General features: G+C 44.4%; 1 protein-coding gene across 2 annotated transcripts in view; it reads left to right on the top strand.

Moving 5' to 3' along the window:
• The first annotated feature begins 17,442 nt into the window (after positions 1-17,442).
• The window catches only part of Ncoa5 (nuclear receptor coactivator 5), a 38,922-nt gene continuing 28,625 nt past the window's right edge, over positions 17,443-27,739 (top strand). The window contains exon 1 of one of the 2 annotated variants that reach the window (XM_008854611.3): positions 17,443-17,590. The gene's annotated coding sequence lies outside the window, so the exon portion shown is untranslated. The remainder of the gene's footprint in view (positions 17,591-27,739) is intronic. The other variant, XM_029556934.1, reaches the window with a different exon arrangement.

Below are 27,739 nucleotides of genomic sequence, written 5' to 3'. Positions count from 1 at the left end.
CTGCTCAGTAAAACTGAAGACCTCTCACCTCCCCAGGATTATTGTGTAGACAAGGTTTTATCTAGTAGATATAGGGCCAGTTCTATCTTCTGTGGTAAACTCTGTTGTGGCTATCAGGCTCTCTGGAACCCAGAGCCTCTGGCTTTGACTGTGTATCATACTGCCAATTCCTAACAGGGGACTCTCAATCCATAACCTTTGCACTGGCTGTTCCTCATATCTTGCTTGATTCCTAGAGAGAAGGATTAATATCCTAGTCATCTTTGTACCCTGATGCCCATCTAGAGCCTGGGTCCATGCAAGGTGCTGATCAAGTGTTTGTTGAATGAATGAAGGACTGTAAGGCATTTATCAGGAACTTCTTGCTCAGTCTCCCCACCAGTCTGAGTGGCTGTCCATCTGCCCTAGATGACCAGGTTCTCCAGCGGGGATTCCCAGGAGTAATTAGGTCCCCAAATATTTCCCATTAACTCAACAGAGTTGAGTTGGGGTTTGTCAAAAGAAACTAAAAAACTTAGGAAAGAACCCAACCAGAAATTTGGAAAACCCTAGAGTCAACAAAACAGAAAGGTGTTTTGACAAAGTGTAGACTTTCTTTGTCATAATCTGGCTTCATTGATTCTGGTTCCCAGCTACAGAGAACTCAGCCCTGGATCTCAGGGCTTCTGACCACGGTGTCTAAAGTAAGAGATGAATTTAGTTGTGCAAGAGGTAAGCCAGATTCCTCACTGTGATCGCATATCCCTCTGTGGCCTGGCTTCCACTCACCTCTCCCTCCCTCTCAGCCCAATTGCCGGGACCCTACAGCCATCTACTGTCTTAGTAGCTACCTCAGAGCTGTGTGTGCCCCTTCCTCACTCATCCTCTGCTGCCTCCTCCTCCCCAGTCGTCTAGGACAGATGGCGACTCCTAGGGAGGCCTTCTTTGAGCTTATTCTCCACTGTCCAGCCACTTCCCCCACTGCTGTCCTCATGCAAAAGAAGACAGAGCTTGGAAATTCAAATAGAAAAGAATGTTATTAAATGGGAACTGGGCAGTTCATGGGACTGTCAGGAAGGCTGAAGAGCCAGACTCAGGCTAGGACCTCAGGAGATGGAGCACAGATATGACTGGGTCATGGAAAAGCTCTTAAAACCATCTGGCCAAGACAACCCCACCTGTGCTGGTTAGTTTTTCTCAACTTGACACAAACTAGGGACACTTGGGAAAGAGGGAAACTCAGATGAGGAATTTTCTCCATCAGATTGGCCTTGGCCATGTCTGAGGGGCATTTTCTTGATTTCTAATTGATGTGGGGGGCACAGCCCACAGTGGGCAGTACCATCCTTAGCCAGGTGGGCCTGGGCTGTATAAGAAAGGCAGCTGAGCAAGTCAGGGAAAGGAAACCAGTGAACAGCTTTTCTCCATGGTCTCTGCTTCAGCTTCTGCTCCAGGTTCCTGCCCAGCTTGAGTTCCTGTTCTGACTTCCCTCCATGATGGACTGTGATGTGGAAGTTTAAACCAATAAACCCCTTCCTTCCAAAGTTCCTTTTGATCCTGGTGTTTATCACAGCAACAGAAAAGCAAACTAGGACACCACAGTCCCACCTCCTGTTCTCACCTGAGTCTGGTCCCCTACATCATTATACTAACCCTGAGTTCAGGATATAAAACCCTGAGATGGGGGCTGGAGAGATGACTCCGCAGTTAAGAGCACTGTCTGCTCTTACAGAGGACCTGGGTTTGGTTCCCAGCACCCATATGATGGCTAACAACCATCAGTGATTCCAGTTCTGGGGAATTTAGTGTCCTCTTCTGGCCTCCACAGGTATTGCATGCATGTGATGCACTTACATACATGCAAGTAAAACACTCAGACACATAAATTTTTTTGAAAATTTTAAAAGACCTGACATTGATCTCTGGCCTCTACATACATGTGCATTTACACACACACACATAAACAGACACACACACACAGAAAAGAGACATGATTCCACTTCTCATACAACAGTATTTGCACTGAAGAAACCTCAGTGCTAGGATTACAGGAGTGCCACTACACCTGGCTTTTTACATGGGTGCAGAGTATCTGGATTTCAGGTCCTTGTGCTTGTATGGGAAGCACTTTACCCACTGAGCCCCCTTCCCAGCCCAGAATCATGTATCTGGAGTCTCCAAGGCTGCCCTCCCCCACTCCTCACTACTATACTAGTTCACTAGTGATATTTCTATGAAACAGACATTTCACAGATACAAAACAGATATTTTACTGAAGACCAAAAAAATACCCCATTGTCCTAGCCCATAATTAAATCAACATTTTTGTGTGCACACCTGTAGAGATCACATTTTAGTCGTTTGTTGGTGCCTTTAGAGTTCTCTGTCCCAGGGAGAATATGGACAGATTTCCAGCTTATATTCTGTCATAGCATGCGCTTATATTATCTCCGTGTTTCTTTTATACTATGCTCCCCTTCTTTATAACATCCAGGAAAGTAGCCTTCTACATATTGAAGAATGTATTTGTCCTAGGAATCGTTCTTTTCCAAAACCATTTTTCCATTTAACAACATGACTTAGAAATGATTCCGAGTCAGTAGATCTAGAACTGATGCTCCTGTTTTCAATATTTGTGTGATGCTTGATGATGTGAACTTGTCACAGCTGATTCAGCCACTCTGCTGTGGATGTGCACCCAGGTTTCCACTCCTGCAGTGTGCATTGTATAACACACACCTTTGAACACACGTTTGAGCACTTGTGCTCTGATGTTCATAGAAGAGATTTCTAAAAGGAACTTGTGTGTTATGTACATGGTAAGTACAAACAGGTATTTTCAAAATGATTTGCAAGGGCACTAAAGCCAGGAAACTCACATTGGAAGAGACTTTTGCCGTGGACTCTCTCCATCATAATGTTACCCTTCACTTAACATGGCCTTGACAACTTGATGGGTGAAAGATATGGCACTGCTACCTAAATGTACATTTCTCAGTTTAATGAAATTAACTGCCTACTTTTTTTCCTTTTTCTGTTACTGAGGTTTGAACTTCATACATGCTAGGTAAGTGCTCTACCACTGAGATAAATCCCCAGTTCTCTTTCAATTTTGAGGCAGTTTCCCTGGCTGGTTTGGAACTCATTCTGTACCAAGCAGGCTGCGGATATGTGATCCTCGTGCCTCAACCTCCCAGCAAACTGGGATTACAGCCCTGAGCCACCAGGCCCAGCAAAGGTGAATGAATTATGTCTTATCAAATGTTGATCAGCCACTTGGACTTCCTCTCCTATAACCTCCTTTCCACATCAGTGTCACTCAGTCAGTATTCACTGAGTACTCGCTATGTGTCACACACTGGTGCTATAGTACTGAACTAGAAAAAGTCCCAATTCTTAAAGAGTTTTTTGGATGCTCTGGATACTAACCTGTTCTGTCATTCATGTCAAGAATCTGCTCAAATGTCTAATTGTGCCTCTAGGCTCCCCCACAGACATTCTCCTGCAAACTGTAATCATTTTGGCTTCATGTTTTATGATGTAAAAATAGTATTGGGGGGCTGGAGAGACAGCTCAGCAGTTAAGAACACTGGATCCACTCTTGCAGAGAACCCAGGTTTGGTTCCCAGCACCCATATGGCAGCTAACGACGGTCTATAACTCCAGCTTCAGGGGATCTGACTACCTCTTCTGACCTCTACAGGCACTATATAATATGGGTGCACTTACATACATGCAGGCAATACACTCATACACATAAAATAAAAAAAAAAATAATAAATAAAATAATTTTTTTGGTCTTTTTGAGACAGGGGCTCCCTGTAGCCCCAGCTGTCCTGGAACTCACTATGTGGACCAGGCTGGCCTTGAACTCACAGAGATCTGCCTGCCTCTGCCTCCCGAGTGCTAGGATTAAAGGCGAGCGCCACCACGCCAGGCTTATAAATAAAATATTTTAAAAATAGTATGAGGTGCCACTAGCCACTGCGGTTTTCAAGAACATTCTTGGCTAACCCTCAATGGGGGCAGGGTAGAAGTACCACAGTTAAGTGCCCCTAAGGACAGCCTTCCACACTGACAGAGGAGTTAGCATTTCCTAAGCCCCTGAGGTGGGGTAGCTAGGAGGTAAGTTCTACAGCACCTCTCCAGTCAGGATGAAACCCCAGTTCTCTGAAGTTCACCCTGCTCATCAGCCCTTGTAGGAGGGCTTCCTCTGTCTGATTCACTTCCCCCATGTTTCCATCAGGGCTTCCTGGGGTCACCTCTCACATAGTGTCTTCCACTCAGCTCTTTGTCTCACTTTCTGTTTCTGGGCCACTGAAGCTAAAAGCCCTTGACAGATGAATGAACAGCAGGAGGCAGTGTACTTAATAGGCAGCACTTGACCTCTGACCTCAGAGACCTGGGTCCAAAATCACAGTACTACTGACAGTGTGTCCTCGAACAAGCTTCTGACCTCCGTTTTCTCCTCTGTGTAATGAGAATAAGAGCTTCTGTGGTTTTGGAAAGAATGAGTTATGTACCATTCCTAGCTTTGTTTTTGTTTTTGAGACAGGGTCTCCCTGTAGCCCCAGTTGGCCTGGAACTTGATATGTAGACCAGACTAACTCAAGCTGGTAGAGAACCACCTGCTTCTGCCTCCCGAGTGCTGGGATTAAAGGCATGCACACCACACTCTGTTACTGTTCTCATCTTAATGTCTAGTAAAAACAATACTAACCACTAATAGAACACCTGTTTTAGAGTTCAGATACCCACCATGGGCAATTAGGACTCATACCTGATTTCAGGGGGGCTGGAGAGATGGGTCAGTGGTTAAGATCACTGGCTCTTGGAGTTCAATTCCCAACACTCATATGGCAGTTCACAACCATCTGTAACTTCAATTCCAGGGGATCTAACACCCTCTTCTGGCCTCTGTAGGCAGCACATGCACATGGTGCATATACACCCAGGCCAAACACTCATATACATAAAATTAAAAATCAATCTAATTAATAATTCATTTCAGCAGACTTATCTTTCTAGGGAACAGGGATATTGCAGTCATGGGGTTTCTCTTGTTTGAATCTTCCTACACCTATTGGTCAATTGGGATCATCTGTGATGATGGAAACTTTATGTGCACCATCCAACATGGCAGCTGCTAACTATGTGCACCTGGTGGGCACTTGGAATGTGGACCATATGACCAAGAAAAATGGATATTTGTACGTACTTTTAAAAATTCCGTGTGTGTGTCTGTGTGTGTCTGTAGTGTACTGGTGTGTTGAGGCCAGACAACAACCTTGGCTATCATTCCTCAGGAAGGCCATCCACCTCCTTTGAGACAGCATCTCTCACTGGCCTGGAGCTCACCAAGTAGGCTAGGCTGGCTGGCCCCAGGGATCCTCCTCTCTGCCTCCCCAGCACTGAGATTACAAGTATACACTACCACACCCGGTATTCTAGTTTGTTCTCCATTGCTGTGACAGAACACTCTGACCACTACCAACTTGGGGAGGAAAGGGTTTATTTATCTTACATCTCCCAGGTCACAGTTCATCAGGAAGCCCAAGGTAGGAACTCAGGGCAGGAACCTGGAGGCAGGAGCTGGAGCACAGATCATGGAGGATCTCTGCTTACTGGCTTGCTCCCCTAGCCCCTGCTCAGCCTGCTTTCTTATGCAACACAGGCCCACCTGCCCAGGGGTGGCACCACCCACAGTGGGCCGGGCCCTTCCACATCACTCATCAATCAAGAAGATATCCCACAGACCTGGCCACAGACCAGTCCTATGGAGACAATTCTCCAGTTGAGGCTCCCTCAACCCAGGTGTGTCACGCTGACACTAAAGTTATCCAGCACACCTGATTTTTATATGCATTCTGGGAATTGAACTCAAGTTCTCTTGCTTGCAAGGCAGGTGCTTTACCAACTGTGGTATCCCCTAGCCTTGTGTTTGCTTTTAACAAGGGGAAACAGTGGGGCTGGAGAGATGGCTCAGTGATTGGTTAAGAGCACTGACAACTCTTGCAGAAGACTCAGGTTCAGAACTCAGCACCCACGTGGTGGCTAACAAGTATCTATAACTCCAGTTCCAGGGGATCTGACGCCCTCTTCTGACCTCCACAGGCATTGTACAACATGGGTGCACTTACACACATGCAGGCAATACACTCATGCACATAAAATTAAAAAAATATTTTTTTTTTGGTCTTTTTGAGACACAATCTCCTTGTAGCCCCAGCTGGCCTGCAACTTGCTATGTAAACCAGGCTGGCCTTGAACTCACAGACATCTGCCTGCCTCTGGCTCCTGAATACTGGGACTAGAGGCGTGAGCCACCACGCCCGGCTAATAAAATATTTTAAAAACCAAAAGGTAAACAGCCACATATAGCATTATGTATCAGCTCTGGGCTAGAGAAAAGGGGCTGGGCAATGTTGGGCAAAAATTCTCTTAGTTCTTTTCGCCACCCCCCCTTCTCTTGCTTCCTGTCTTCTCTTTCAGCCTGAGCTATTCATCCCCTTCTTCAGAGCTCTCTGTCTCTCTCTCTTCCTCTCCTTTGTATGTGGCAGGTTCCATGGAAGGAAGCAGCAGGACTGTGACAACTACTGTATTTTCATACACGCCTCAAGGTGAGACAGGCTCCTTTGTGATCCTTGAACTGAAAGACAAGCCAAATACCTGCTATAAATACAGCTGAATACAGATCTGCTTCTGGATGGCGCCCATTGTTCCCCCTTCCTCATAGTATTCACGCTGAGATAATTCCCAGCTTCTCAGATCCTCCATCGTTATAAAACATCTCATTACCTCATTTTCATTTCATTAGTTTCACAGGTCACAAGACTACTTTCATCCTCACCCAGTTCATCACTAATGGTTTCAAAATAATGCTCCTTTCTGTTTCACCGAGCCCAACACAGAACTTCCTACTTGTGAATTCTTTTATCTCCCACTTCCTACTTTTGACTCTCTTGTCTAGACAATGGGGGCTACTGGAGCTCTCCAAATGCTAGTGTGTATTTCATAACCACAAGGATGCTCCCTGCACCATTCTGTGACTCCATAACAAAAACAATGTAGGTAGTCATTTATTTGAAACCATCCAACCCTGATAGCAGGCAGGGCAATACTTGCCTGAGCCATATACACGGCCAACCATCAGCTTGCCCGGGCTGCATTTCCACCATACACTCATAAACACTGCAAGGTAGAGAAGAACAAGTCTCTGGAGTCTTGCAGATATGAATTCGAATCCTGACTGTGTCACTTCACAATGGGGCAGGGGAATAAATTCACCTCTTTGAGTCTCAGTTTGCTCATCAGTGAAATGGAAGGAACCTTATACAACAAAGGCAAAGACTAAGGGTTTATACAGAAAGCACTAAGAAGAAAGATGCTGGAGCTGGAGAGATGACTCAGCGGTTAAGAGCACTGGCTGCTCTTGCAAAGGACTCGGGTTCGATTCCTAGCACCTACTTGGTAGGTGTAACTCCATCTGTAACTCCAGTTCCAGGGAAATCTAATGCCCTCTTCTGACCTCCGCAGGCATGGCACAACACAGGTGTACTTACATACATGCAGGCAATACACTCATACACATAAAATAAAAATAAATAAAATATTAATTTTTTTGTCTTTTTTTGAGACAGGGTCTCCTTGTAGCCCCAGCTGTCCTGCAACTCACTATGTAGACCAGGCTGGCCTCAAACTCACAAAGATCTGCCTGCCTCTGCCTCCCAAGTGCTGGGATTAAAGGCGTGCGCCACCACGCCCGGCTAATAATAATTTTTTTGAAAAAAGAAGGATGCTACCACAAGTAGACTGCTCTATGACCTTAGTTTGATTCTGTGCCTTAGTTTGCTTCTCTATTACTATGAAAAAATACTCAGACCAAAACCAACTTGAGGAGGAAAGGGCTTATTTTGGTTTACATGTCCATATCACAGTTCATCCTTGAGGGAAGCCAGGGCAGGAACCTGGAGCAGAAACTGAAGCCTGGACCATGGGGAAACGCTGCTTACTGGCTCATTCCTCTGGCCTATGCTCAGTTGGCTTTCTTATACAACCCAAGACCACCTACCCAGGGGTGGTACCTTCTACAGTGGCCTGGGCCCTCCCACATCACTCAACAATCAAAACACTGCCTGAGGAGATCCTAGCAGACAGCCTGAGAGGGTGGGCTCGGACCTCCATCGGGGTAGCTGCTCAGAGCTCAGCAGACCGCCAGAGAGTGCTAGGTTCTGGCCTCCAACTACCAGAGGGCCTGAGAACCCAGGGGACTGCCTGACAGCCTCTGGATCCTGCCTCCACATGGTGGTCCTTTTAATAAGATGATGCTATACAGTAGTCCCTTCTGCATGAAATAACTACCATCATCACAACTTCGGCTGAGCCTGATTGCTAAACATAACCACAGTTGGGCTTGTTGAGGGTTGTGCTCATTCATTAAAGGAGTGCCAAGCAGGGTCACTGACCCTCACCTGAGTATCCAGCCACTCTTCCCAGCCAACTAGTTCAGCCTTGGAAGACAAAAGAACCCAACAGAGAGAAGCTGTCTCAAAGTAGAAAGTTGGGGTTGGAGAAATGGTTCAGTGGTTAAGAGCACTGACTACTCTTATAGAAGACCTGGGTTTAGTTCCCAGCACGCACATGGCAGCTAACAACCATCCATAACTCCAGTTCCAGGGAATCCAACACCCTCTTCTGACCTCTGTGGGCATTGCACAACTCGAGTGTGCATGCATACATGCAGGCAAAACACTCATACATATAAAAATTAATAATAAATATTCAAAGTAAAAATCAAAGAGAGCTGAGGTTGTAGTTCTGTGGTAGAGACATGACTAGCACAAGCATAACCCTAGGTTCAATCCCCAGCACTACTAAAAAAGATGCTGTGACAACTGACATCATTGTGATTGGTGGCGCTGCAGGAGGACCTGCTCATTATAATATAGTTTACTGCCTCATTTGTAATCAAAGAAATGCTTATTTCCAGTCAATAAAAACCAAGGATTCGATTTTTCCATCCAAGTTCATGAGTCCCAGACCAAGGACTCTATCCTATGTTCAGCTTTCCTTAGTCGTCAGTGGTAAGCCCAAAGTCACATTTCAGCAGTGACAGGAAGAATCTTTTCACTTCCCATTACTTGTCCTCTGATGGGACAAGTTTTTAAAAGAAAGCATGCAAAGCCCCCTAAAAGGGTGTGACAGGCCGACAAAATACCCATGGGTCATTGTGTGTCAGGCACCCTTCTACATGTTTTGTCTGTTTTAAACATGAGAAGTTTAGGGTATTGTGCCTAAGGTCATGGTAGTAAATGGGAGAACCAGGATTTGAACATGAGTCTGCAGACCATGCAGCTGTTACCACACAACCTCTACACATACTGTGTGTGTGAGAAGTGAGGTCAGACTAAAACCTTTAGGATTAGTTGGAGTGGAAAAGAAAGGGATGGAGAAAGGAGAGGTAGGAATAGGGTTGAGAGAGTGCTCTAAGCAGAGGAAGTGAGAGGCACAAAGGCCTTGAGGTAGAAACAACATGGGGCATGGCAGGCCTGGAAGAATGGATGGGATTGCACATTGGAAGCATGGAGGACAGTGGCCTGAAATAAGCTGGAAGGCCGGAAGGGTGCCAATCTCTGAGGGCCTTGAAGGCAGCTTTATCTTTATCCTGAGGCCAACAGGAACCTCATCTTGTAAAAATATCCTTCTGGCTGCAGAAGAGAAAGAACTAGGGAAAGGAAGAATGGAAGCCAAAAGTTGTCTGTAGGCAATGGGAATTGGTCCAAGCTAGGGACGCCAATGACTCAGATGATGTCCAGGTACACAAGGACATGAAGAGAGCTGAGAACGATCCCAGGAAAAGGGTCAGGTGCACCAGGTGTGTGGTTGAGGGCTGATTCCACCACAGATGCGACCTCCCAAAGACAGTCACAACTCTTTCCTCATCCACATGCTCTTCCCACTCAGAGTGAGACCCTAACACTCTTCCCACTCAGAGGTGGTGGCCTTTGCTTTACTCACTTGAACCTGGCTGGAATTGTATGACTCCCCAGGCTCTGTCACAGATGTAGATCCTGCCTGGTTCTTTCAGCTGCTCTCTGGGAGCCTTGAGTTCTGCATAAACAGCAGGACTGCCCTAGGCTGCCATGCAGCCCAGGCTGGGCATGTGGAGAGCCAACATGGAAAGACTCTGTGGCTATGTGAAGAAAGAGTCCTAGCCAGCCTCCAGCTGCTCCAGTTCCCCTCTGTCACAGAGGCAACCACTAAATCTGAGTTAGAACTGCTGGGCCAGCCCTTCCTGAGTCCCAGAAACTATGACCAGAGGAAAACAGCGGCTTTACCACTGGACTCTGAGCCCAGAACATGGCTTCAGATTCGAGCTCTACTGACTCAGCCAGTTACTTAGTTGCAGCCTTCTCAAGGGACATTTGACATCCTCAGTTTGGGATATTTGTGAAGGATCCTGAAAGTTGGTGGCATGTGGAGAATAGCTTTTCGGCATGTTATCTCTGCAATTCTAATTACTCAGCCCAGTGGTTTGAAAACCTGAGGGAGCTCCTTAAAAATAGAAATACAGGGGATGGGGCAATAACAGTGGTTAAGAACACTTACTGCTCTTCCAGAGGACCCAGGTTCACTTCTACGGCTCACAGCTATCCCTAACTCCAGTTCCAGGGGATCTGATGCCCTCTTCTGAACTCTGCTAGCACCAAGCATGCATGCGGTACACTATATGCATGTAGGCAAAACACCCATACACATAAAAATAAATAGAATATTTTTATTTATTTAATATATTTAATATAGAATATTTTTATTTTATTTAATATTTTATTTATATTTATGTGTATGAGTGTTTTGCCTGTAAGTGTACTATGTGCATGCAATGCCTGTGGAGGCCAGAAGAGGGCATCAGATCCCCTAGAACTGGAGTTATACATAGTTGTGTGTACTGGGAACTGAATCCAAGTCTTCTGCAAGAGCAGCCAGTGCTCTTAACCTCGAGCCATCTCTCTAGCCCCACCCCCTCAAAAAAACTTTTTTAAATAAATAAAATTAAAAATCCAGATTCTTACTAAATACAGTGGTGCATGCTTATAATCTCAGCACTTGGGAGGCTAAGGCGGGATCTCAGGTTCAAGGCTAACTTGGACTAGATAGGGACACGATGTCTCAAAATAAAAGGGGGTGAGGAGATGACTCAGTGGGTGAAGTATTTTATGTACAAGGATAAAGACTTACTTGCGTTTAGATCCCTACAACCCAAAAGAGAAATGGGGCATGGGAGTGTACACCTGTGATCCCAGCACTGGGAGACAGAGACGAGAGAACCTGTAGGACTTGCTGGTCAGCCAGCCTAGTCACCTGGTGAGCTCCAGTTTCAGTGAGAGACCCTAACTCAAAAAGTAAGATGGACAGTGATAGAGAAAAACATTCAAGACAGACATGGTGGCATATATCTTTATTCCCAGTACTTGGGAGGCAGGCACAGGCGGATTTCTGTGAGATCAAGGCCAGCCTGGTCTACAAAGCAAGTTCCAGGCCAGCTGGGGCTACAGAAAGACCCTGTCTCAAAAACACCAAAAAAAACCCCACAACACTGACCTCTGGTCACATACACAACACACACACACACATACACACACACACACACACACACACACACACACACACACTCTCTCTCTCTCTCTCTCTCTCTCAAAGGTATTCTCAAGTTCTACTCCAGTTATTACTTCCAGAAATGGTAAACCACTAACTAGCTGCCCTGTCTTACCCTCTGACATTGCCCATTACCTTTCTCTTTGATTCCTAGTGCCCACATGGCAGCTAACAACTGTCCATAACTCCAGTTCAAGGGGCTCTGACACCCTCTTCTGATCTCTTCAGGCACTGCACAACACAGGTGCACTTACACACAGGCAATACACTCATACACATAAAATAAAAATTTAAAAAACATGAAAAAGTAATTATTTTTAAATGCTTTCTTAAGTACATTTCACATGGCTCTGGAAACAGAATACACTCCAGCCAATGTAGCAACAACCAAAACAGAGTGAATTGTCTCAAAAAGAGACAGATATGGCAATAGTAGACAGCCCTGACTTTGATCCTCTTTATAGAAAAAAATGTTATATGGCAAAGAAGAGAAACAAAAATGGTTTGGAGTTAGCAGGGCATAGTGGCACCCACCTGTAATCCCAGCACTTGGGAGGTGGAGGCAGGGGTGTCAGTTCAGTCATCCTTGGCTACGTAGTGAGTTCAAGGCTAATCTGGACTGCATGGAACCCTGTCTCAAAACAAACACACACGCAATGGTTTGAGGTGTTATTATGTGTTAAGATAGCTTAGGGAGGCCAGGGGTGGTGGTGCATGCCTTTAGTCCCAGCATTCGGGAGGCAGAGGCAGGCCGATTTCTGTGAGTTCAAGGCCAGCCTGGTCTACATTGTGAGATCCAGGCCAGCTGGGGCTAAGGGAGACCCCGTCTCAAAAGCACCCCAAAAAAGATGGCTTAATGAGAGAGGTAATCTAATTAGAGCTATCTGTGGCATAATAGATCAAAATCAATTTTAATTAAAGATTTAAATATTCAAGAGAGGAAGTAAGCCATCTTGAATCTTGAAAAAATGTATTCTGCAGAGAAAAGTCTAAAGTGAAAATTAAAAAAATAGAAATTCGCCTGAAAGTCCATGTTTCCTTTAGGGGCTTGTGGGCATTTCCTGTGTTTCTTTTAGTGGGGCTTTTGGGCTTTTCCAGCTTCCAGAGCTGCTTGTGTCAAAACCCCCTCCCCCATATACTCTCACTCTTGCTCTCTCTGGTTCTCTTGCTCTCCTACCCCCACTCTCTCTCTCTCATTAGTTCTCTGACAAAATCCTTGACAAACGCACCATCCAGGAGGAAGGACTTATGGCTCAGGATTCCAGGGGGTTCTACTCCATCATGGCAGGGAAAGAGTGGCAGTGGGAGCATGAGTCTTCCACTTCTCCCAACTTGGTGGATCAGGAAAAAGATTAGCACTTAAAGGAGTCAGAGATAATAGCTTACCTCCAGTGACTCACTTCCTCCAGCTAGCCCCAACTTTTGAAAGGTTCTACAACCTTCCAAAACAGCACTACCAACTGAGGACCAAGTGTTCAAACATATGACCTGTGAGGGACATTTCACACATAAACCATAATATCTTCCCTCTGTCTTTTCCCCACCTCCTCTATCCCTCTCTTCCTCTACCCATCTCTCCTCTTTTCCTGTATCGTACCTTCTCTGACGCCTCCTTCTACAAGGACTTGTGTAGTTACATCAGACCTACCCAGAGAAGCCTGGGATATCTCCTATGTCAAAATCAATGGTATCTGCAGGGTCCTTGTTACCATGTAAAGGGACAGATTCACAAGTTCCAGAAATTAGGACTTGGGTGTCTTGGGGGGTGGTGGTATTGTTCTGACTACCACAGTAATACAAAGCCAGACATAGGGGTGTGACCAGAAGCTAAGTTTGTGTCCAGGTAACCCTACCAAGGAGGCAGTTCCTCATGCCACCCCTTTCAATACACAACAGAGTTTGCCAAGTGGAGACAGTCTATTCTGATCCATTTTGTTTGCAGAGCCTCGCCCCAAGGAAGCATTAGTTTTGCTGAGGGCTAACAAGGAACTTCACATCACAGTAAAGCCCCTTCATGCCTTCTCCAAAGTCCTGGGGAAGCAGGACTCAACAATCAGCCACAAGTGACATTTGTTCTACCTTTGCTTTCTAGCAATGGTCTGAAAAATAGCCCAAGTGAATCTGTGGAAAGTCACAAACTGTCATAAAAGGAACCAGGAACAGATGAGATAGATCTGTATGCTTTTAAGCCAGGGCCCGATTCTGTGAACGCACATGTTGCCATGTTTTCTTTAACTTCCTTCATGCTGACCTTAGCATGTATACTCCTACTCCCTGTTTACAGATGAGGTTACAGAGAGGTTCAAGAACAACAAGCCCAAATTCACCCAGCTTGGACGTGGGGTAGTGAAGCAGAGACATGCACTTAGGGCATGCTTATTCCACAGCTTGTGTTCTCATCCACCGACTCTTCACACACGGTAAATTCCACCCACAAATTTGAGCCAAGGATTTGGGAGCAACGGAGATCAGTTTGCAAGACTCACTAGAGTTACCCCACTGTACCCCTCCCGCCCGCTTCTTCCCCTCTCTCCTCACCTGTCTCAGACAGTTCCATGGTCCAGGACTCCCACCAAGGCCAGGGCTAAGAAATGTGAACTGTCTTGGCTTTTTTTAGCTCATGTGAGCCCTTTGAGAATTGCATGTAAGACAGATTAATCCCTTTGCTTAGGAAAAAAAAAAAAAGTATATACACATAATGTTCCAGGGAGCCCTAATCAACAGGATTTTTAGAAAAAAAATATTGGCCAAAGATTAAAATCATAACAAGATATTATCTCACCCTAACTATATTTTTTAATTAAAAAAAATTTATGTGTATGCGTGTATTGCCTGCATGTAGGTAAATGCACCCGTGTCATGCAATGCCCACAGAGGTCAAAAGAGGCTGTCGGATCCCCTGGGACTGGAGTTACAAACAGATGTTAGCTGCTGTGTGAGTGCTGGGATTTGAACCTGGGTCTTCTGCAAGAGCAAGCAGTATTCTTAACCACTGAGCCATCTCTCCAGCCCCAAATGTTATTTTTTTTTAAAGAAAACAAAATGGGAACTGGAAAGATGGCTCCCTGTTTAAAAGAGGACCCTATTGAAGAGGACCCAGGTTCAGTTCCCAGCATCCACATGGCAGCTAACAACCATCTGTCAACTCCAGTTCCAGGGGCTCTAATGCCCTCTTCTGACCTCTTTGGGCATTGCATGCATGGATGCACTTACATGCAAGCAAGGCAAAGGCAGGCAGATCTCTGTGAGTTCAAGGCCAGGCTGGTCTACACAGTGAGTTCCAGGACAGCTGGGGCTACAGGGAGACCCTGTCTTAAAAAAAAAAAAAAAAAAAAAGACCAAAAAACCCCACTCATACATAAAATAGTAAATAAAAATTTAAATAATAATAAAAAGACAAAATAGTGGAACATGCCTTTAATCTCAGCACCTTGGAGGCCAAGACAGGAAGATTGCCACACATTCAAGGCCAGCCTTGGCTACATAATAAACCCTCAGAAGCAAACAAACAAAAAGCAACAAATGTTGTTGAAGACACAGAGGGGAACTGCTGGTGGGGACATAAATCTGTTATTATGGAAAGCCAGATAGAGATCCCTCAGAAATTAGAGACAGAGCCAGACTAGGGTCCAGCAATGCCACTATTGGGCATATATCAAGGAAACTGAAATCAAAGATGCATCTGACATTAGAGCCAACTTTCATTTTACTTACTGACCATACTCTAGGGTCTACCAATGATGAGTTAGAAGCTCTGCACCAATCCAGTACTCTCTGACTTGGAAGAGAATTCTTTATCCCAAAGAATAACATTGCTTATGGTTGAAAGAGCATGTTTGAGCACAAGATTGAAAAGCTTCATTGTGGACATCAGCATACTCTGTGGGACAGCAAACAGATGAGCATGTATAACAGGGCTGTTGCGAGGTTAAATGAGATCTGTAAAGCACTGAGCACAAGCTATGTGTGTGATGGGTGTTCCCTATTATGGAAGGCAAACATCTGAATGGGCACTAATTATATATGAGTCTTCTGCTATTGAATTAATTTACTCCCTTATCATAAAATCCTCATTACATACTATATTACTATAATTTGTTATCACTTGTATTTCCTATTAGGTTGTAAGCTCCCTGAGGACAAATATCTTGTCTATTTTTCCCTTATATATCCCTGAAATCAAAAATGTTTTGCTCTTAGCTTGCCTTTAGCAGGTTGGCCTCCAACTCACTATGTAGCTGAGGATGACCATGAACTCCTGATCCCTCGGCCTTCACCTCTTGAGTGCTAGGATTACAGGCTCGCAATATCACAACAGTTTGTGCAATGCTTGGGGATCCATCCCCGGGCTTCCTGCTTGCTACACAAGCACTCTACCAACAGCACACATCCTGCCCATCCTTTAGCTTGTCTTAATAATCGAACATGATTCTCCTTAATTTTTCATATATTTGGACCTATTTTAGAGAGGAAAAAATAATAATGAATCTCTATGGACTACCTATTATTTGACAGACTTTGTTTTGATCTCTAATTTCATATGGTCTTATTGTCGTTTTTTTAGCAACTACTTTGCCTGTGTGTAAACTGAGGTCGTGGTTGTACGCCTCTGAGAATTCCTATTTCCTCCCATCAGCGCTTATCTCAATTTGCAGTTACACAAAGAAGTACCGGGTTTTTTTCCCACCTAAGTTCTTCCATTCCACTAGACTGTTTTCTCCAAGAGACGTGTCTGCATCTGCCAAGGATGGTGCTTAGCAAGTAGGTATATAACTAATTACAGAGTCTTTTTAAATTTGTTTTTACATTTGTGTGTGTGTGTGTGTGTGTGTGTGTGTGTGTGTGTGTCCTGGGGAATTAAACTCAAGTCATCAGGCTTGGCAGAATGCACCTTTACCCACTTGCAGGCCAAGTCACAGGGGCCTTTGTGGTAGGTACATGGACAACAAATAAGTAAATGAGCTCAGAGTGAACATGGGAGTCGAAGTTCAAAGAAACCAAGCCTGTGCCAGTGTTCAAGCCACCATTTTACTGAGTCTGCACTATTCACAACGAGAAAAGCCTGCCCCGTGGGATCTGAGGAGTTGCTCGACATGATTCGTGTAGCCATGGCTATGCTTAATAAAGTGTATTTACAATTGTGCGAGCAAATTCCATTCTCTGTGACAAACTCTATAGAAGGAATAAAAAATGCAACAACTTTACATGCTTCACGGTCGACAGCTACATTCTGGGGAATTTGCTTTTGACAGTGAATATTCCAGAAAGAACTAAATAATTCAAGAAGACCCTGGGACTCTATCTCTACAAGCTCTTTGCCTCTCTGCGAAACTAATAGGATACACAACTTATTTAAATGTAAATTTAAATGCAGCTTTTTCTCCGCCTCTCTGCTCTTTGTTCCTGGCTGATAAGGAGGTTTCCGGACCATGCATGCTAGTCTCCAATATACGCGTGTACTACGCTCGGTACGACACATACTAGTCTCCAAGACACACGTGTACAGTTCTCGTGGGACAGGACTGAAGTGTCTGGGATTTAAGTGTTGTTTCCACAACCGAGGAAGGAATGCGTGCTGGAAACACCAGGCTTGTCTCAAGTCCTCGGAGGAACGCGGGCGCGAGCCAGTCCTCCAACCAGGACGCCGTTACTAGGCAACCACAGGCGTGCTCAACCGCCGCCTCAGAGCTTCTTCCTCGCCCTCATCGCCAAGGAGATGGACGCCCCAACTCAGCCCTGCCGTAAACCCACACGCTCTTTACGACACTACCGCGCCCGCCAGTGCGTGCGCGCCCTCTGCCCCCGCCTCCACACTCCGCCCCGGCCGCCATTGCCTCGTGCCCGCGCCGGTCGGTTGGTGGCGCCTTTGTCCTACGGCGGGCTGGTGGGCTGAGGCCGAGCAGCAGCGGCGGGCCTGAGGCGCAGGAGCGGCGGGGAGCCCGCCGCGCTGGTAGCGGTGAGTGCCGGGAAGCGGTGGCCGTCCGCCGAGGCGTAGGGCAGATGGGCAGGCGGTTGAGGGGGACGCTGTGGCGGGAGGGCCCGTTCGACGCGCGGCCGCGGCCTCTCGGCTCCGGGCGCGCGCGGTGCTGCGCATGCCCGGTGCGGGGCGCGGCCGCCTCGGGTTTGTCAGGCGGAGAGGCCTGGCTGGGGCTGTGAGGCCGCGGCATGCAGCGCGGCCCGAGTCCATCAGGGCCCCCGCGGCCTCTCTGTAGGCCGCAGCCCGCATGGCCCGCGCTCAAGTCGGTGAAGTCGGAGAGTCTGTGGCACAGGCGGGATTCGAACCCGGGTGGAGGCGACGGGCCTCGATGTCGGCGCCCGCAGGCCTCGGGAGCGCTGTCCCCCGGGCCGCGTCGTCGAGGGTCTCCCTGTGGTGTGGACTCCCCACCCCCGTTGTGGACGCGGACCCCGGGCTCGGGATGGGACAAGCTGTGGCTGTGGTTCGCGCGGACTCAGCGCCGGAGCCTGCTGGCTTTCTGGGGTCCTGGTGCGGGGCGCTACGCTTCCCCAGGAACGGGCTGTGTGTGGGACCCTGACTCCCCAGTTTCCGACCCTCGCGCTGCACCTTCCAGTCCGCGGACCCTCTGTACTATTAACCAAATGTTAATTTTTTTCCTCTTAAATGACTCTTCCCCCCCTCCCCCACCCCCCGCACACCGTATAATGGAAAGCCAGTTATTTTTCTAATGCTCATAAAGAAAAAATAAATACCTGTCAATTAAAATAAACACTGTGTCCTTGTTCTCCTGAAGTTGTGCGTTCCACGCTTTGGGAACCCTGCCATTAATTGTCGTGCTATGGCTTTCACTCTGCATAGAATGTTTTCCCTGAGGCATAACGGATCATGTGAAATGCCCTGGAATCTTACAGGAGGATGGTTAATCTAAGCTTACTCGTTGTAAACTGTTGCTGTTCCTGACTTAGAAGTGTTGGTCCAGGGAGCTGCAGGAACCATCGCTCAGATGCTCCCCCTGTGCCTGCTAGGTTCTCATACTGCGTTGTGATGTGGCAGTCCCTTGGCAGTTCGTAACAAGATGCTTCTGCAGACCCTGACGGCTTTTGACAACCCTACATCTAATGTTTGAGTATCAGTCTGTGTGTGAAAAGTAACCGTGTGTCAACTTTTTGAAACAAAGCCCAAGTTTTGCCTTGAGGGGCTTGGAGCTCCCTTGACCAGAGGTTAACATGGATTTCTTCCTTCTTTCTTTGCCTTTCCTTGAGCTCATCTTTCACCCTTTGTATGTGCTTTGGGACCTCTGACACATGGATGCTCTTAACCTAAAATGTAGAAACTTATTTTCCCTGTAGAATGTGCTGGAGAGCCAGACCACATTGCAAGGCTCAATGGAAGGCGTTTTTCTAGATATAAGCGCTCTATGTTGCATGCCTGTGAGGACATGTTTAAAGGAAGCACTGACAGATTAACTGACTTTTAAGTCAATAGTCTGTTCATAAGTTCTGCTTTTTAAAAGTGTGAGAAGTTTAATTCTTGAAACTCAAAGTCAACTCAGGCCATTCAAGATCCCCCACTGCTGAAGGCTATATAAGACAAAAAAATGTTCATATTCTTCAGGGGTGACCTTGGTATGATCACAGTGTAGAACTTAACATAAGGTAATTTTCTTCAGATTTCTAAGCAGCAATCCTGTGAAGAGAAAAAATAATTTTATTTTACTCAGGAGTCCATTTCAGAACTTCAACAAATGGAGCTTCATCTACCAGTTTGCAACGCTAAAAATAAACATATTTTGGAAAGGCTTAGGAGTCTCATGAGAAAAGTTTTGATATGAAACTTCATTTTAAATAACCATTGCAAGCATCCCATGTCTATGGCCTGCAGATGGCAGTGCCTTTATAAGCTTGTTACTATGGTGAGACTTGGGATTTAGTTATATGCTTTTAAGAATGGAAAAAAAAAACAAAAACAAAACTTAAGAAAACCTTTGGGAAAGTTTTATTTAGTTTTTTAGTCCCTTCAGTTTATATTGTTCTCCTGGTTTGGCTTGGGTTTGGGCTTGCTTTTTTGGGAGCCAACGGCCATAAACTGGCTATGTAGACCAGGCTAGCCTCAATTTCCCTGAGCTCCACCTACCTCTGCCTCCCAAGTACTGGGATTAAAGGCTGGTGCCACCAGGCTGTTTTGCTTTTGATCCCCCACATGAAAATGTTCTCTGTATTCTAAACTCATTGTTGACTCTTCAGTTGCATTGGCCACCTACACAGTTGTCCTGGCTGCTGGCAGTACACATGGTAAACACCAGCTCATTTGCTCCTGTCGTTTTGTGAGATGGATTGGTATTGCTATATAGGAGGGGTTTTTTTGGGGGGGGGCTGCATATAAGGAAACAAAAGCTCAATAAAGTTAAGATTTGTTGCTCAAATCCTGCATCTATTGGAAATAAAAGATTCATAGGCAAAACTAGGAGATGTTGAGGTATAGTGGTATCCTTACTTGAGAAATTCTGAGGCCTCTGCTAACCATGTGCAGTGCAGATGTCCAAGAGAAGACCATCTTGTTACACCTTTCTTCACTGTCTTCCCATGAGCACCTTCAGTTATTAGTCTTCACCCAAAAGCCCTGCTCTTTCTACTACACTGCTGCTTCTTTGTACCTTGTGGTTTGTTAGTGGTTTCCATGTGTCTCTGAGACCAATGCTTTTAAAGCTCAGTGTCAGCTTTTTTGTGTGCCAAGACTTGTCCTGTGAACACCATACACGTGTATAGACTGTATACTTGAAGTACAGTTAAAAGGGCAGTATCCAACAGAAAACTACCCTCTCATTTTTTTAATTAAAAAAAAAATTATGTGTATGATTGTATTGCCTGAATGTATGTAAGTGCACCCCTGTTGAGCAATGCCTGAGGAGGTCAGAAGAGGGTGTCAGATTCCCTGGAACTGGAGTTACAGATGATTATTAGCCACCTCATGTGGGTACTGGGAATTGAACCCAGGTCCTCTGCAAGAACAGCCAGTGCTCTTAACCACTGAGCTATCTCTCTAGCCCCTGTTACTCTCATTAATAGAGGCATTAATGAAAAGATAAAGGTAAGGTTCATGTGTGAAGCAACCATACATGAGGGAGATATGAAGCCTGCTGACAGCCAAATATATACTAACATGCCTGCTGCTTTTTACATGATAGTTTTATTACTGATATGAATGTTTATAGAGATGGTCATTTTCATTCTGTATCCCATCACTGAAAACTTAAAAGCTAATAGGTCAAATTGGACCAATTATTTTTATGTTAATTCCCTTTGTAAGAATCAGAACTTTCCCACTTCTCAGGACTAGACTCTCTACCTTTATGTGTATACAACACTGTTGAACTAATAAAAAGACCAGTAATTTAGGCAAGAATCAGTGCTGCTTAGTTACTTATGTTGAAGAAGGGAGGTCACACTTTACCTTTAGTGGCCCCTTTGCTCTGAGATGATTGACTTAATTACTAAAGATTAGGTTAGTCTTGTAGTTAGTGGGCAAAATATCGAGAATTTTGAATTATAAGTATTTTGACCTTGCATTTACACAATTGGCGATGGAGATAGTTATAATATGTATTTACGGTGAGACATGATACAAGAAGTTTTTTTTTTTTTTTCTCCCAGGATTATTTTTCATATCCAGAAGAAAAAATAGGAAAATATAAAGCTTACAACTAAAATATGTAACTAAATCTCTTGAAGCCCTTTGGAACACTAACCTTAGAACGGCATGAATCACAATTTTGTCCATGAGGCAGTGAGATGGCTCATAAGGTAAATGTAAGCCACTGCCAAACCAGAAGACCTGAGTTCAATCCCCTGGACCCACATGGTAGGAGAGCACCATTTCCCATAAGTTGTTCTCAGACCTCCATACACACATCATGGCACATGTGTTCCCACACACATAATATATATAGACACACATATAAATAATAAGAAATTTAAAATGTCACCTTGGAATTGGAGAGATGGCTCAGCAGTTAAGAGCACTGACTGCTCTTGCAGAGGGTTCAAATCCTAGCACCCACATGGCAGCTAACAACCATCTGTGATTCTAGTTCCAGGGGATCCAACACCATCTTCTGACCTCCAAGAGCATTGTACAACACAGGTGCATTTATATACATGCAAGCAATATACTCATAAGGTAAAAATAACATTTTTTTAAAATTTTTCATGTGTATGAGTCATTGCCTGCATACATGTAAGTGCACATGGAGATCAGAAGAGGGTATCGGATCCCCTGGTACTGGAGTTACAGATAGTTGTTAGCTATTATGTGGGTGCTGGGAGTCGAACCGAGGTCCTCTGCACGAGCAGGCAGTGCTTTTACCCCTGCGCCATCTCTCCAGCCCATAAAATATTTTTTAAACAGTATCATCTCTTGGGTTGTAGAGATGACTCAGCAGTGAAGAGAACATGCTGCTCTTCCAGAGGACCTAAGTTCAATTCCTAGCACCCACATCAGGTGACTCCAGGTGCCTGTAACTCCAGCTCCAAGAGATCCAACACCTCTGGGCTCTGTCACATGCATATAATACACAATTAAAATCTCTTTTAAAATGTTTTTTTCATTTCAGGGCTCAGTACATAGCTCAGTAATGAAGTTCTTGCCTAGTGTGCATTATGCCCTGGGCTCAGTCCCCAGCATCACTAAAAATAAATCAGGCAAATAAATAAATAAATAAATAAACAAACAAATAAATAAAATGACTCAGCTGGAATTCTAGGATATAATAAATAAATAAATAAATACGTGATCCTCAAAAAAAAACCAGTGTCAACAGAATGTATTGGAAATACAGATTCCAGGATACAGTTCACTATCCCCCACTCTGAAATGACCAATCTATGGAGATGAAGTCCAGGGATTTTCCCTTTCAAAAGCACCCTGAGGGGTTTTATGTATACTAGAGTTGGAAAACCTCTGATATGTACTTTTAAAAAGTGAGTTTTGGGGCTCAACGGCTAAGAGCACTGACTGCTCTTGCAGAGGACCGGGGTTCAATTCCCAGCACCCACATGGCAGCTACGAACTGACCTTAACTCCAGTTCCAGGGGAATCTAGTGCCCTCTTCTGACCTTCACGGCATTGCATGACACAGGTGCACCCAAATGCAGGCAATACACATGTACACATAAAATTAAAAATAAATAAATTTAAAAAAAAAAACTGAGTTTTGCTGGGCATGGTGGTGCACGCCTTTAATCCCAGCACTTGAGCTGCAGAGGCAGGCAGATCTCTGTAAGCCTTCAAGGCCAGCCTGGTCTACATAACAAGTTCCAGGCCAGCTGGGGGCTACAGGGAGACTCTGTCTCAAAAAGACAGACAAATAAATAAATAATAAATAAATATTCAAAGTCCACAGATGTTCTAAACATTCCTATTATTTTAGTTCATATTATGCCCTACATCGTAGCCAAAAGGCCAAGCACTCTAGTTCAAAATATGAAGCCAAAACTATTTTTATTTTTTTTAATTTTTTGTCTTTTTGAGACAGGGGCTCCCTGTAGCCCCAGCTGGCCTGGAACTCAATAAATAGACCAGGCTAGCCTTGAACTCACAGAGCACCACACCCAGAGTGACTTTGAATATTTAATGCCTTCCATTTATGAGTGCTCTTTAGAACAAAGTATATCTATCAAGATCTCTTGGTCTACTTAACTTTTGATTGATTCTACTTTGCTTTTATTGGAGGAAGTGTGCAAGCACATATGTGGCCACCTTTAGTTTTTGTAAAACGTTGCATTTAGATAATAAAGCAAAATACTTCAGAGAAGACCCTGGTGCAAAACAATATTGACAGCTCTGGTTTACAAAAATATAGACAGAACTGTAGTTGGCAGTTTGTCCTTCATTAGCCCATGAAGTGGATAGCATGTTTTCAGTGAATTTAAAGAGAAGTGGTAGGCATCTTGTGGAAGGGGGCCAGTAAGCCTATAATTGCATATTATTACTATTAACTTTAGTACTCTGGACTGGTGATTCCGTTTCCTTTGGAGGTCGCAGTGTGATACACTTTTTATGGTGTTTTCTGGATTGTGTGTTAATGGACTTCAGCCACTGTCACAGCATCCTCTTTATAATCTTTATGCTTATGGGTTATTTCCACTTGAGTGGGGATTTAGAGAGACTTGTAAATGGAGGGCCTAAGTGTGTGTTATATTGTGTAAGCTAGTACTTCCCAAAGATTTGCCAAGAATCACATGGGAAATTTGTTAGACTACAGAATACTAGTCATCAGTGCTCAGATTCTGTAAATTTGAGACAGGGCCTAGGAATTTGATTTTTTTTACTGTCTTTCCAAGTGTATTGATATATCTTCATTAAATAAATGTGATAGAGATGAACAGACATGTATTATGTATGTTGGAACAGCGCTATATGTGTGTGTATGTGTGTGTGTGTGTGTGTATGTGTGTGTATGTATATGAGAAGGAATGGGAAGGTTTTATTGAATGGGCATAGTTTCAGTTTTATACCATGAAAAAATTTGTGAGGCTCTCTTGCATGACGGTGTGAATATACTAGTCAACTGCTAGTGTCCACTCAGGAGGCTGAGGCAAGGGAGAATAAATTTGAGGCCAGCCTCAACCACATAGTGAGACCTTGGCTCAGTCTGCAGCCCTGTGATGGCTGGGGTGAAGCTCTTTGCTAGAGTACTTGCTTATAATGTTCGAGGCCCTAGGTTCCATCCCCAGCATTGACCAAAAAAGCTAAGATGATTGCTAATGTGTTTCTATCATCGTACTTTTGAAGAATGTTAAAAGAATTTTTAAAATAAAGAATGGTTATTTTCTTCCTGAACAGTGAACTGAACTAATAGATTGATGGCTAGTAAGGTTTAGAAACTTGACTGAAGGGTAGATGGGTGCAACTGCCCTGGTCATTAGTCCATTTTATAATCCATTGTTAAAGGTAAAATCATGGCCTTTTAATTTTTTCTTCTACCTGTTCCCTTCGCTGTTAAACCTATGGTCCTTGAAGAAACTACTGTAATGGGCAATATCTTTACTGTCTTTTTAAAGGGGTGTGTGTGTGTGTGTGTATGCGTGTGTGTGTAATGTGCATAGGCATGCATGTGTCACAGCACACATGTGAATGCCAGTAGACCACTTCCTCCTTTACATGGGTTCCAGGGATGGAGCTCAGGTCACTAGACTTGCATAGCATCCACCTTTACCAGCTGAGCCCACCTTGCCAGCTAAGACTGTTTTTAAGTTTAAACACTTTCACTTTAGTGGGAAGAAACTGATAAAGTTTTACTAATTTGACTTCACTCTCATAATTCAGTTCGTACTCCTACATCACAGGTCCTCTCCACCAGTTTCTTCCTTTTCCCATAGCAAAGTGTTTGTAATCTAGATGCAGTCTTTTTTTTTTTCCCCCACTTTATGTGTATGAGTGTATTGCCTGCGTGGTGTGTAAGTGCACCCGTGTTGTGCAACGCTGTGGAAGTCAGAAGAGGGCATTGGATCCTCTGGAGCCTGAATTACAGACAGTTGTTTGCTGCCATGTTGGATACTGGGAACTGAACCCAGATCCTCTGCAAGAGCAGTCAGTGCTCTTAACTACTGAGCCATCTCTCCAGCCCCTCTTTTTTTTTTTTTTTCCACTTGTTTAAATTAGTATAATCTTTGTGGATCTCAATTAGTGAACTTTTTAGCTGATTTTCCTCTGAATCAACAGAGCTAACAATAGAATATCCATTTTATCAAGAAGGAAATACAGATTCAGAGAGATCAAATGTCTGCATTTCCCAAGTTGGGCTACAGCTTAGCTCAGATCTGTTGATCCTAGCCAAAAGAAGAAAAATGGGCTCACCAGGCATAGATAGAAGTTCAGTGAGCTAACTACTTAGAGTAGTAGAGTATCACTACTACCAGCTGTGTGTTGGGAGGATGATGGGCAAAGGGTAAAAAATTACAGTTAGGAGGAATAAATAATATGTACCCCATAATTATGGTTATAATTTGTCACACACAAAAAAACCAATAAATCTGGGTGTGGTGGCACATGCCTTTAATCTCAGTACTCAGGAGACAGAGACAGGCAGATTTCTGTGAGATCAAAGTCAGCCTGGTCTACATAGTGAGTTCTAGGCCAGCTGGGGGTGCAGGGAGTCCTTGTCTGAAAACAAATTTTTTGGGAGCCAAGCATAGTGGAGCACACCTGTTACCTCGGCATTCAGGAGCTGAGGCAGGAGGATTGGGAGCTAGAGACCAAAACACCAAAAAGAATTTTTGTCTGAAGAGCTGACATAAATGTCCATAGCAAAACCTAGAAGCATCATTTAAGGTGGTAGGAATGGAGGCAGAATAGTACTACTCCACTGAGTATATGATGCAATTGAACACTGGGGTGTCCAGCTTAAACTGGCCCTTTCTCAGGCCCCCCACGGCTCTGAGCAATCCTAGTCAGAATATTCTAAATGGAAAACATCTCTTTCTAGTCCCTGTTGGAGGCAGTATAGCCTCATGTTTAAGCACTTTGTGTTGGCTGAATTTGGATCTAAGTCCCAGATTTACCGTGTGTGTGTGTGTGTGTGTGTGTGTGTGTGTGTGTGTGTGTGTGTGTGTGTGTGTGTGTGTGTGTGTGTTACTAGCACATGAGTGTGCATGGACACATGCATACAGAGTCCAAAGCAGGATGTGGGGTCTCTTCCTCTACCACTCTGCCTTACTGCCTTGAGACAGGGTTTCTCACTGAACCAGAAGCTCACTGTTTGGGCTAGGCTTACTGGACAGCTTCTCATGAGCCACCTGCTGTCTCCACTTCCGCTGGGATTACAGGTTTGCACAGCCTTGCCTGGCATTTTATGTGAGTATTGGGGATTTATACTCAGGTCCTATGCTTGCCTCTGGGAAGTGCTCTTACCACTAAGCCATCTCCTTCTCTCTACCTCCCCAGATTTGCCTTTTGATAATAGTGTGACCTAAGATAAATCACTTGGTTTTCCTAACGCTCAGATTTTCTCATTTGCAAAGTAGCTATCATAATAGTACTTGAAGAATTGAGAAAGAATGGAATAAATAACTGCATGATGGTCTTAGTTCAGGCTTCAGAACACAGTAAGCACTTTGTATATGTCTGTTCCCAGGAATGTTATGCTAATACAGTTAAAGACAAAATCAATATTTTAGAGAATGAAGGAGAGTATTTGAAGTATTCAAAGGGAAGTTAGCTTAAAGGGTTGATTTAGAAATGGCAACATACTTAGCATTTTCTTATCCCTGATAAGATAAAGCTCATTACCTTATCCCTGGTGTTACAGTATCACCAAAGTCATCTCTACTTAGAACTTCTGTCATTCCCCCCCCCCCCCCATTTGGGAAATTCAGTGTGTAATATCCACTACCTTGTCAGTATGGTTTTCCAAATGCTGTTATCTATCCATATGTAATTACAATTTAGTTATTTGAGAGTGTTGGTTGGTTTTCAGCTGTACTTTGGGGGGCATTTTATTTTTTTGTTGGCAGCGACTAGAATTGTGTAGGCGTTGGGATTCTTTAAACAGCTGGCAGTAATGCAGCCATTCAGGTGCTGAGCTTCATGCTGCTTTTCTCATCCTCATTTTCTGTTGCTGTAACCTGTAGCCTGCTAAGTTGAAATTTAGTTTTAAGATGAAAATAATTATTTTTAAGGGCTAGGGCTGAAGGTCAGTGGTAGAGTGCTTGCCTCAGATGCATGACATGCTGTAGCTACAAACCCCCAGCACCGCCAAAAAATTGTTTCATAATGATCTACTTAAAAAAAAAAAAAAAGGTTGGGATTGGAGAGATGGCTCAGTGGTTAAGAGCAAGCACTCCACTAGAGGATCTGAGTTCATTTCCCAACTCTCTCATCAGTCAGCGTACAACCACCTGTAACTCCAGCTTTAGGAGAATACAGTGCCTCTGTCCTTTGCTGGCACCTGTACTCACATGCACATAACCCACACATGCACATAGACACATACATATTTAAAAATAATAAAAAATTTTTTAAAATAGCATTCAAGGACCATTCTGTGAACCCTGTCTGGTCATATTAATCTAAAACAAAATGTCGATTCGTATTACGTCATTCTTGGGGAGTTCTTAACTCCACTTTTTCGTGGTTTAAAATGGTTCTGCTACT

Source organism: Nannospalax galili, unplaced genomic scaffold (assembly GCF_000622305.1).
Source record: "Nannospalax galili isolate Female #2095 unplaced genomic scaffold, S.galili_v1.0 scaffold2227, whole genome shotgun sequence".
Taxonomy (NCBI): domain Eukaryota; kingdom Metazoa; phylum Chordata; class Mammalia; order Rodentia; family Spalacidae; genus Nannospalax; species Nannospalax galili.
The sequence above is the reverse complement of the archived record's forward strand: the minus strand, read 5'-3'. Positions and strand labels throughout refer to the sequence as shown.